General features: G+C 38.6%; 1 long non-coding RNA gene across 3 annotated transcripts in view; it reads right to left on the bottom strand.

Moving 5' to 3' along the window:
* LOC140531059 (uncharacterized) overlaps positions 1-12,196 on the bottom strand; it is a 146,610-nt gene that overhangs the window by 102,821 nt on the left and 31,593 nt on the right. The window lies entirely within an intron of this gene.

The raw sequence follows: 12,196 nt of genomic DNA, 5'->3' as shown, positions 1-12,196 counted from the left end.
TTATTTAATCATTCCTATATTGCTAAACATTTAGATTGTTTTCAATTGTTTTGCTTTGATTATGTAATATATATATGTATATATGTAAAATGGAGCTATGAAAATATTTGAGGAAATAACTCTGGTAGGGTTCACTTTTGAAAATACTTATCTTGAAGTGAATGGTGCCATGAAAACCCCAAGAGGAGAGGGTTTCTAGGAGGAGAGGGTAGATGGTATGAGGTTCTACCATGTTGTGAAGGATGAGGACTGAGAAAAGGCCACTGAATTTAACAATAAATATCTTCTTGGCCAAGGGAGTAACATTGTTCAACCCATGCTTTAGGAAAATCTCTTTGATAGCTGTATTGGAATGGATTGGATAGAGAAGACACTTGAGGCAGGGAGACCAATGTGGATAGTAGTCCAGTGATGATACAGGATAGTGGCCATTTAAATGGAGAGATAGGAAAGAATGTGGAGATAGGATTGACAAGTTTGACCAACATTTTGGAAGTGGGCTTTGAGTTAGAAGGAAATATTAAGGATGAGTCCAAGGTTGTGATCTTGGGTGGGTGGAAGGGTGGTGATACCCTAAATAGAAACAATGAAGTTAGAAAGATGACGAGTTTCACTTTAGTGAAGTTGACTTTGAGATGCCTATGAGACATCCAAATGAAGATATCCATAGACAGATACAGAACTGACTGTCAGGAAGTAGGAAGTAGATACATAATTGTAGAAGTGTGGTAAATGAATCCATGGGTGATGAGAAGACGATCCAGAGAAAGAAAGTGAAGACATACATGAAGATGCTCCAGGACAGATCTAGTTACAGTCATAACCTTCCACTCTACAGATAAAGTTATTTTCTCCTTCCATCCTCCTCATTCTTAAAATTCTCAATCATTTCTTTATGGCTCAAATATATGTTTTTTAAAAAATATTTATACATTATATTTAATGGTCGCTGTCTTACTTTGGAGGGTGCTGTGTAGGCACCTCCTTGTAAATATGTAAAGCAAATGTACTTAAAAGCTATTTCTTCCTATTTTAACCCTGCCTTTGGTCTTTCTTTTCTCATCTTATTACTAAAACACCACCACTTATTCCATTCACCCTTCTTTTTTAAAACATCTCCTAAATACTACTTCCCACCAGTGATTTTGGTGTTTCCTTTATAAAATGGCTGAGAAATAAAGAAGAACCAACCAAGTATTCAGGAGAGTACACAGAGACATTCTGACTCCCAGACTACTGTTAAAATATCCAAGTATTTGCATTAGGAGTAGCCATAGGGCAGCTGTATTTCCTGAGTAAGCTATGGCAATGAGTCAGGGAAAGTATATATTTTGACAAGGTGTGTGTGTGGGAGTGTGTGGGGGTGGGATCATTGGGGAAATCACCTGATTTTCAGTTACAATATGATCTCTGTAATTCCCCTCCTTCCTCTCTAGTGACCCCAACACTGTATCAGAACACACTGATGATTACATATTGATGTAAGAAGACTTCTCAGGCCTCTCCAATATAATTGGAACCTCAGAGCTGAGAAAAACTCAGAAACTATCAAGTAGAAGAGCCCCCTTACCTTGTATGTGACAAATGACTCCAGAGCCTCCACGTGAAAATTGAAAGGAAGAACATCCATTACGTCCCAAGGCAGTGCATTCTACCTGGGATAACCCTAATAATTCTGATCTAGTTCTTTCCAGCAAGCCCAAATATGCTTCCCTGTAGTTTCGACCCACTGTTCTTAATGCTGCCCTTTGGAGTCAAATAGAAAAAATCTAATTCCCCCATACTTGAAGATAGTTATCATATGTTTTATTTCTATGTTTTCGGGTTAGATGATGCCACTGACAAATCTTGTATGGCGTAATCTTCAATTCTTGCATCATTCTGGTCCCTTCTTCCTGGACATAGTACAGATGTTGCCTGGCTATTTCTCTCTGCTACTGTATTTAAAAAGTGGATTATTTGTACTTAAGTACAAAACTTTATACTTTTCTCTTTTTGATTTCAATTTACTTTCTATTGTGCTGAATTGCACTTCTCCCTAAAACTGACATTTATCTTTTAGATTTCTTTTTATGAAGTACTGTCCTTCTTGGTCTCCAGGCTCAAAAACTTGAGACCATTTTTTATTCTTTCCTCAGAGCTGCTCTAGCTTTCCATCAATTGACAAATCCTATCGATGTTACCTATACAATATCTCTATCTGTCCTCTTCCTTCTATTGTTCCCTTGTATTGTACGCCCTCCCCCCCACACACACTCTTCAGGCACTCATTGCTTCTTACAGTGTAACTGGTCATTCTATCTCCACTCAGCCATCTATCCTTGACATCACTGCCCAAATAATCTGTTGCTGCTTACACAATTCTAAAACTTATCCTGCTCATTTTATTCCTCCAGATATTTTGTGTATCTCCTAATTGCCTATTAAATAAATTCCAAATTCTTTATCCTTCCATAATCAGGCTCCAACTTGCTTTTCCAACCTTATCTTACATATCTTCCCCTTTTCATGTTTTCTATATTTTATCAACTGTGTACTACCTTCTATCCCCATTCGTACCTTGTCCTCCACTGCCTCTGTTCCTTTTCTCATACTATCCCTCATGCTTAGTATGGACTCTCACATGGCAGTCTATTCAAAGCCTTCTACTAGTATGCTGGTAAATGTTTAGCAACGGACTCTACCCACAAATGTATAAAAGACACACTTTTAAATTTAATCTGTATTGTTAACACTGTTATTATCATTTTCTTAAGTCTAGACAATCAATAAATAATAAGCCCTTATTTCTATAATTTCCAAATTTTCTAAGGTATAAATACTCATACTGAAAGTTTAACAATTGGCTTTCTCGAGCAAATTCAACTTAGCTCCAGTATGACCCTGAGTTCCTCTTCCTTTTCTTCAAGGATCTGTATAGGTATTTCTCACTGTATGATCTCCATTCCAGATCTCTGCCTGAACACGTTTCCCATAGTCGTCACTTTCTCCCCTGTATTCTAGTGATTCTGTTCACTTCAATTAATATTTACTAAATGCCTGCTTTGCACATGTTTTCTTCTACCTTATCTTAGACTGTGAGGTCTCTGACTGCAGAATCTCTGTCTCTCTCTCTATCCTCAGTGCCTGGCAGAATGCTTATAATATTTGTTGAATTCCATTATCTATGTCAAGGTGATTTATACTGAAAAGGTTGGAGCAGTGTGTCTAATTCCCACTTTCTGCAAAGGACTTTGTGGAAGATGATGTTTAACCAATGCTCTTTAATCATACTCTGTCCCTTTGCATAGTTAAATTTAAGAATTTTAAGTCATTTACTAGTAAGAGTACATGTCCTAGCTTTTGATTGCCATTACCTGGAAGGTAGGAACCATGTCTGTTTAGTTCTCTTTATCCATTGCTCATCATCGAGCACTTTGTGCCTGATTTGATCAGTATACCATCCAGTCAATTGATGAGTGTGTCACTAAATCCAGGTTTTGAATTCTACTGCTATGTGACCAGGGTCAAGTCATGTAACTACTGGTAGGCAATTCTCTGAGACTAAGTTGCAGGGAAATTTTGGTAGAAGAAGTTCCTATTTATTTCTGAAATCACAGATCCAGTTCTTATCCCCCTAATGAGCCATGCACTGTGCTAGGCACTAGGGATAGAGACAAAATAGAAAATAGTCATTACCCTCAAAGTGTCAGCATTCTAATGGACACATTGGCATCTAAAGCATTAAAGTCATTGAATTCAGATCAGTCTCTCCAGCTTGCATGAGCACATCACCCTGAAAAGGCTAACTTTCCAAAAAGTCATATACTGAGGGTCTCGTTGATGCCTGGAGAACAGCAGGCTCAATGTGTATAAACTCCCTGGAAGGCACAACATAAATTCCGAGCAGCATCATTATATGATGACACAAACAGCTGCTAAGTAATGAACTACTGAGAGTTCACTAAGCCCTCTTAACATTATCTGTGGGAAGCCCCAATACTCTGGGCTTTGAAGACCAAAGGCTTAATGAGGCTAGAACTGGGAGATAGAATAGTTTCCTCCAAGCTAAACTGAAGGAAATGAATGCATTTTTCTGTCTCAGTTTGTTCTGCTTTGGATCCACCAACTTCTCTTGTAATGATCCCCAAAAGAATTGTATGATGATCATCACTAGAAAAAGCTGAAACTTACTTAACAGTAAGAAACACGGATTCTAAGACATATAAGAAATATCAGCTGAATGGTTGGGAGGCTCATAAACCTTAGTTTCTGGGGTTCTTTTCTATATCCCCTCATACCTCAGTAAGATTATAGGATCCTAGATTCTAGATTATAGGAACTAAGAACTAGAGTCAGAAGGGACCTCTGAAGCCATCTTGTCCAATTCCCTTATTTCATGGGTGAGCAGATTTGGGATTTGCACAAGGTCACATAAGTCATAAGCATGAGAGGCACAATCTGAATCCAGTCTAGGGAGGCAATTATTTTGAGGAGTACAATTTAGGCTTGGGCACACTGAGTCTTGGGATATTAAATTGACTTTCCCCATGGTAACAATTTCCACCTACAGTGTGCAATACCCAGTGAAGTCCTTCCCCATTGGATGCTGGTCAACTAATGTTTATGAGGGCTAAAACTTTAGTCCTATGCTCCAACTCTCCAAACATGGCTATTTCATGGAGTTTTTGAGGTGACAGTGAGAGAAAGTGTCTGAAGAACACACAAAATAGACCCTTCCTACTCAGGGTTTTCACGTAGTTATGATCTTTGCTCTAGTTCTTTGGAGATACAAGAAGAATGACCATTGACTTGGGGCTGAGAAAAAGGAAGATCTTAAAAGCTTCCTGTCCTTGTTGGATGCTGCTTGAGATGGAAAGTTGTATTTCTTTTACTCATCTCTATTAAGGGGAACAAGTTGGAGACACTGAAAGCACCAGCAGATGTAAAACCAGAGTTTTCTTTATGAGGAAGTGAGCTAGCCATTTAAAGCTGTCCTAAAGAGGCATTTAATAAAACAGTTGGCAATGCTTGTGAAATACATTGACCAACTACAGAGAATGAAGGCAAGATTAGGGAACAATTAATAAATCAATACACACATAGTAAGTGCCTACTACATGCCAGGAAAAAAGTGATAAAAGTAACTGATATGTACTTGAACTTTTTAAAGTGATTTACTTGAATGTATAGACAGAATGGCATAGACCGAAGAGCTGGACTTGGAGCTTCTGACACATCCTGACTTTGTGACCTTGGGCAAGTCACTTAACCATTCAGAGATCTAGATATCCCTTCAAGATTGTAAATAATAAAGAAGGTGCTGACACACATTATTGGAAAGGAAATCCTCATCAGAAGTTTCCTATAACAATGAAATCACAAGTCAGATTTCTATCCACAGTGTACAATATCTCCTTTAAGTCTCATAGAAGCCCTAGGAGTTAGTTCCTTCTAATATTATCATCTGTTTTATAGAAAAGGCTCAAAAAGGTTAGTGATTTCTCCAAGGTTCTAAAGTAGGCAAAAAGTAGGATTTGAACCTGGGCCTTCCCAACCCTACAAGTGAACCTCCAACAACCATACCATGTTTCCTTTGAAGAACTTTTACCTTATTCTCCAACTTGCCAAATATAGTCAGTATTTCCTCACTTCCACCGAATTCATTCTTGTATGCTTTCTCATATCATGGAAGATAAGCCTAAACTCTCAGGTCATGCTGCATTTGAATGTGATCCTGGTGGTGATGTCCATTGCCCATGCCAGTAGTTAAGTTGGTCAGGCACCCTGATATTGTCCATCAGCTGATAAGATTTGTATTGGTTCTAACCATGCATGAGATTATTCTGTTAAAAGTGTGGCAGTATCACAATTCATATGCAATGAGAGAGCACCCAGGTGGTCACAAATCTTTCAGGTTGTGAAAAAGAAGCTATTTCTCACTTGACTGGCATACTAAGGACTTTGAAATGTACATTAAAGGTATAAAGTGCTTTGTCAATGTTCTAATCTCTACATTAACCTTTTGGGGAGGTGAAGTCTTCTCTTCTAAGAACAGAGTCAGAACACATCTATCTCAGTCTAATGTGCCAACCAAGGCATTAAATACTCATCAAGTTATTGTTCTCCTAATTCATAGCCTCATTCATAGTGTTTGAGTTGGAAGAGATCATGGGATCATAACTCTTGAAGACTGTACCATTCAATCTTGGTTCATTTCATTCCATCTACACATGAAAGCATCAAGGTAATGTATGGCTACATTTGTAGATCATGAACACGGGTCTGCTTTACATTTAACCTGACTCAACTTGAGAATTGAAATATCTAAAGGAAATGGGAGAGATTTATTTTTCAGGAACTGAAAATGCCTCTTGCTTTTAGCTCTCTCCAGATGCTAACTTTGATTACCGAAACAAGTCTGAGGAGTAAGTGACCTAAATCAACACATCTGCAAACCAATCTCTTCCAGTAATGCCCGCTTAGAACTTTCAAAATGCATTCGATTGGTTCATATTACAAAAGCCATATCAACACTTTTTTCAGGTGGGTCTTGTAAGAGGACGAAGTAGGAATCTAAAATGAGACATATTTGTTGATGGTTGAGGTGAAATGTTGAAATAGCTTTGTCACTTTGGATTCATTTGTTGCAGAGACAGTGAGTATGTAACTACTGATTCAGTATGTCACAGGATGGAGAGCAGTTGGTCGTGGATTCAAGACCTGCATTCAGGTTCTATTTCTAATACATCTTAACTTCTCCCTGGGCAAGTCACTTCTGCTCAGTGAGTCAGGCACTAAGAGTGCAGGATATAGACAAGTGCCTCACCTATATAAGTGAAAGGAATTTATATACTCAGAGTTCACTACACTGACAAAATCATAGAGATAGCAGCAGGTTTTTAAATTTTTAAAAGATATTAATTTAATAAAGGCTCTTCAGTTTGGAGAGTATGCCTAGAGAGGACCAAGTCTATAATATAGCTTCTAAAAATCACAAAACATGACCAAACATTTGATGAAAATATACAAAGCACTTGATTTGTTTTTTAATTAATCAGTATTTAAATTTAAAGAAAACATACAGAGTTGCAAATTTTCAGCCCTTGCTGTAAAGAGTCCACTTCTCAAGGTCTGTTGACCAAAGAGTCACTGTGTGTATGGTCTAACTTGCTGCCTTTTCATTTCTTCTCCATGGCTACTTGGCTTATATTCCTGGCATCAACTCCCTTCTCCATCCATAAGGGAAAAGACAACAAGAGATTAGAAAGTGCAGCCAGACAGTGTTTCTGAAGGTCAGCAGCTCTCAAGAAGGACCTGGCAAAGAATGAGGTTGAAACAGTTCAACTAGCTGGAATGAGATTACGTGTGAACTTACATTGCCAAACTACCCCAATTCCATGGAAAACAGAAAGCAGGCAAACATTGGATGGTTTTGACTTCTGGAAATCAACCATAATATAAAGTGTATCTAAACAAAATATAGTAGTCTGAGGCTCTTAAAGCATCAGGACCCAAGGCCACATAGCTGCCAATCATCCAACCAGTGCCTCCACTATTATGTGGACAAATTTAGGAAATGACTCATGTGATCTCTGACTTGATCTCCACCTTCATTTGCCCTCTCTGTGTTGTTTCATTTATCTGGTGTTACTGAAGGGCATGCTAAAAAACACACAATTAAATTAGATGAGCAAACAATCCACTCATTTTCTGTATTTAGCTCTTCCCAAAGCATAAACCACTTTTAGGCTGGAGTCTCTCTCCTCTTCAATATTGTAGCCATGGCTTAATATTTAGAGAAAGAATTAGCTAGAAGACCAGTGCCTTGTAACGAACCTCCCTTCTACCCATGAAATGGGAGCTAAACATAAGCAAGTTAACTCACAACTAGATTACACAGCATTATTGAAAGTTCAGTGATTCTCATGCCTACATCTACATGGATAAATAGGTGCACAAGACACCTCCTTCAGGGTCCCTGGACTCAAATCTGTAAGGATCCTAGGAGATGTATTCTAGGGCATCTTCATGCCTCTGTTTTTCTATGAAATCCAAGGCCTGAAGTTGGACTTTGCATAAAATCCACAAAGGTAAACCCATAGAATCCCATCTAGCTATTACAAAACTAATCCTAATGCAGATTAGGACAGAGACAACCCTGAGCCACCACTCTTTCTTGTTCAGTCCCAGTCTTTCATCTTTAAAACTCTGGAAAGTTCTACATGTGATGCCCTCTGTCTCCACCTTGGGTAGCCAAAAGGCCAGCAAAGGAGTCTGTGTACAGACCCAAAAGGACTGACAAAAGGGCTAAAAAGCCCTTTACTGTTACAACAAAAATATGCAAATAGGGGGAAGATCTAAAATAGATTATTTGTGGAATTTGAAGGATGTTATTCTTAAAGTCAGGGAAAATTGCTCCCTCCTCCCCCATACACTTCATACAGCATCCTTGAAATGTAAACTACTTAGTCATTTATTCATTCATCAAACTGTAATTGAAGACACTAGGACTAGATAGTAGGGGTGGGGGTGAGGTTTACAAAGATAATTAAGTCACGATCTTTGTCCTCCAGAAGCCTTCAAAAATAGACAGACAGATAAACAGACAGACAGAAGGTCATTGTCTACCCAATAATTTGTTGACCTTAATGTTTGATTTCTGTATAAACTTATTCACAGCAACATGGTATTATAAGAACTATTAGGAGTTTGAAAAAATGCCTTACTCACAACAACACTGTGAAGTAGATAGGGAAAGTATTATTGTCCGCATTTTATAGACAAGATATCTGTGAGGAATTAAATGGCTTGCCCATATTGTACAACTGATAGCTATTCGTGGCAAAATTTGAACTAGGGACACCTGGTTTCAAGCTCAGTGTTTTGTGCCTTATGATGGCCAGGGCCTTCTAACTGTAGGCAAGTTTCTAACAACTGAAGGGACCATTAAAGGTCTCCAGGTGGCAATTGTGCTGAATGCTGATGGGAGCTTGAAGGTCTGAGAGGCAGAGATAAGATGGGAAGGCATTCAGGAATAGGGGACAGTAGGTGCAAAGGCATGGAGACTGGAGATGGGCCATCAACCAAAAGCAGCAACAGACTAGCTTGGTGGGAGCACTGAGTAAATGAGGTGGAGAAATATGAGGTCAGCCTGCAAAGGTGGGCTGGGGCTGTAAATGTCCAACAGAGGCAAGGTGTGGTTTATCCTAAGGGGAAATGTCACACTTTCCCCTTGGCAACTTTCAAGTAATCTGATTTCTTCTCCTTGCCTTTCCCCATGAGGTCAGTGAGTTTCCATTCACACAATATTCAGAATAACACTCTTGCTTTTCCTTTAAAGACTTGCCACGTAATAACCCAGAGCTGCCAGACTTTCACACTTCCTCAAGGCAGGAGAGTCTCCTTGGGATTAGAAGATCATGGACCAGAGGCTGGAAAGAACTGTCTAGGCTGAGTCCAGATTCCTCATTTTCTGGATGAAGAAACTGATACACAGAATTTATTTACCTGAGAACTCTAGTTTCTCAGTCTCCAAAAGCCAGCACACTTTACACTGTACTCCTGACTCTTGGGAAGGCACAGACAAGTAGAAATGACTGCAAGTATAGACCTGGCTATCAGTAATGTGTGTCTGTCCTCTAAGATCAAGATTAGCTTCTCTTCACTAGAAGGCTGCCACACAAAGTCTTACCTTTTGAGGTGTCAGCCCCCCACCCCCACTCCAGACAGCACAAAAACTTCAGAACTTGGACCTGGTTCCATGAATCCACACACACAAAACCACAAAATCCTGAAGTGTCCAAGTATTTCCAGGTTGTGGTATTCATTTATGAAATCTAAAAGGGGGAAGGGATCAAGGATATTCTTTTTTTTTTTTTTTAGGAAACCACAGGGGTCTCCCATCTTCTACAGCTCCACTAGCCAATGAACAGAAAGTACATGCTTCTTTCCAGTTATACTTGGCCTTTTAGACCAGAAAAGGAGGCCTATTGCTTTTAAGGTTCTGGTCATTGGTACTTGCAATGTGTGTGTTGTGTATTTTACTGGACTTTGTGATCTCACTGAGTGGTTAGTCTCTCCAGCAGAGCAGATCCACAACCCCATGATGGATGACACTTAGGCTCCAAAGTGGAACTTCAAGAAACCAGGGCTGTCTCTGTCACAGCAAACCCTCAGCCTTTTCACTTAGGCTACTTGGTCTTCTGATGCACAGATGTATGTGTTCTCATTGGTTTGTAAGTCCCCTCCAGCGGTTCAGATGACCAAGGCAGAAACCACTTTTAGACTAGAGTCTCTCTTCTGTCACTTCAATCTAGTAGCCATGGCTCTATATTTGGAGAAAGAGTTAGTTCATGTCCACTCATCCTGTATTACACTTACCCATGGCCATCAATAAGGTCACCAAAAGGGGTGCACCCAATGCACTGGAGGCCATGCTCATTTTCTCCTGACATCACAAAGGTACCAGAGGAGCATTCAGGTTAGCATAAGACCACATAGGACCAGTCCATTTTCCATTCTAGCCTACATTTCCCTGATAATGTCTTATGCTTCTGTTCCTTTTCAGAGTTCCCCACTGGTTGCATGTGAAGCTTGCTCACTGCTAACATGCACCTGGTCATTTTTTTTGTATCTAATTTACATTTTAAGTTCATTGAAGATTGTTGTTTTCCATGTTAAACAAGCATTCAATAGCACCCAGGGAATAATCGTATTAAAAAGATAATTTTTTGTTCCTGGAAGGATTGTGGGGTCATTAAAGGAGATTTGCTATTTCTTGAAGGCTATCCAGCTCACTCAACTTCTCCTTTTAACGTCTGGGACCAAACTAGTCATAGACCAATATCTCACACCATACGTCAAGATAAGGTCAAAATGGGTACATGATTTAGACATAAAAGATGAAGTAGAAAGAAAATTAGGAGAGTATGAATAAAGTACTTGTCAAATGTATGGATGAGGGAAATTTCATGATCAAATAAGAGATGAAGAGGGTCACTGGAAGTGAAATGGGCAGTTTTGATTATATTAAATTTTAAAAGTTTTTCACAAATAAAGCCAATGCAGCCAAAACTAAGGGGAAAAGAGGAAAGTGGGGGAAAATTTTACAGCAAATTTGTCTGATGAAAGTCTTAATTGTCAGATATATAGGAAACTGAGCAAAGTTTATAAAAATATGAGCCATTCTCCATTTGATAAATGGTCAAAGACATGAACAGTATTCAGAAAAAGAAATCAAAGGCATATGAAACTGTTCTAAATCTATAATAGTTAGAGAAATGCAAATTAAAACAACTCTGAGACACCACCTCATACCTATGAGATTGGCTAACATGACAGAAAAGGAAAATGAGAAATGTTAGAAGGGGTGTGGAAAAGCATGGACATTAATATGCTGTTAGTGGAGTTGCAAACTCTCCAATCATTCTGGTGAACGATGTGGAACTATACGTGAAGGACTATAAAACTGGGCAATTCTTTGACCCAGAAATGCCAGTACTAACTGTATATCCCAATGAGATAAAAAGGAAAAGGAAAAGTATTTATGTGCATAAAAATGCTTATAGTAGCTCTTTTATGTGGTGACAAAGAATTGGAAACTGAGGAGATGTCCATCAGTTGAGGAATGAAATGCCATTATACTGTAAGAAATGACAAGCAGGATGGTTTCAGAAAAACCTGGGAAGACTTATACAAATAGATGCAAATTGAAGTAAGCAGACCCAAGGGAATATTGTACACACTAACAATGATATTTTATGATAATCAACTGTGAATGACTTAAGTATTCTCAACATTACAGTGATCCAAGACAATTCCAATTAATGATGAAAAATACTGTCTATCTCCAGAGAGAGAACTGGCAGGCTCTCAGTGTAGACTGAAGCATAGTTTCTTCCACTTTATTTTTCTTAGCTTTTTTCCCCATAGCATGGCTAATGTAGGAATATGTTTTGCATGGCTTCATACAATGGGTGGGGGAGAGGCATGAGGAAGGAAGAAAAAGCAGAACTGATTTTTTTAAAGAAAGAAATAAATAAGATTTTTAAAAAAGATAGTTGTGTCATTCAAATACTTTTAAGTATACGATAAAATAAGAGTTACAAAAACACAAAGTCTGAGGTCAATTTTTCCATTTGTACTTTCCATTCAAGATATACATGATGATCAACAAACTCCTCTATAGGTTATCCATCCAGTTACAATAGATATT

This window comes from Notamacropus eugenii, chromosome 3 (genome assembly GCF_028372415.1).
Source record: "Notamacropus eugenii isolate mMacEug1 chromosome 3, mMacEug1.pri_v2, whole genome shotgun sequence".
Lineage (NCBI taxonomy): Eukaryota > Metazoa > Chordata > Mammalia > Diprotodontia > Macropodidae > Notamacropus > Notamacropus eugenii.
The sequence above is the reverse complement of the archived record's forward strand: the minus strand, read 5'-3'. Positions and strand labels throughout refer to the sequence as shown.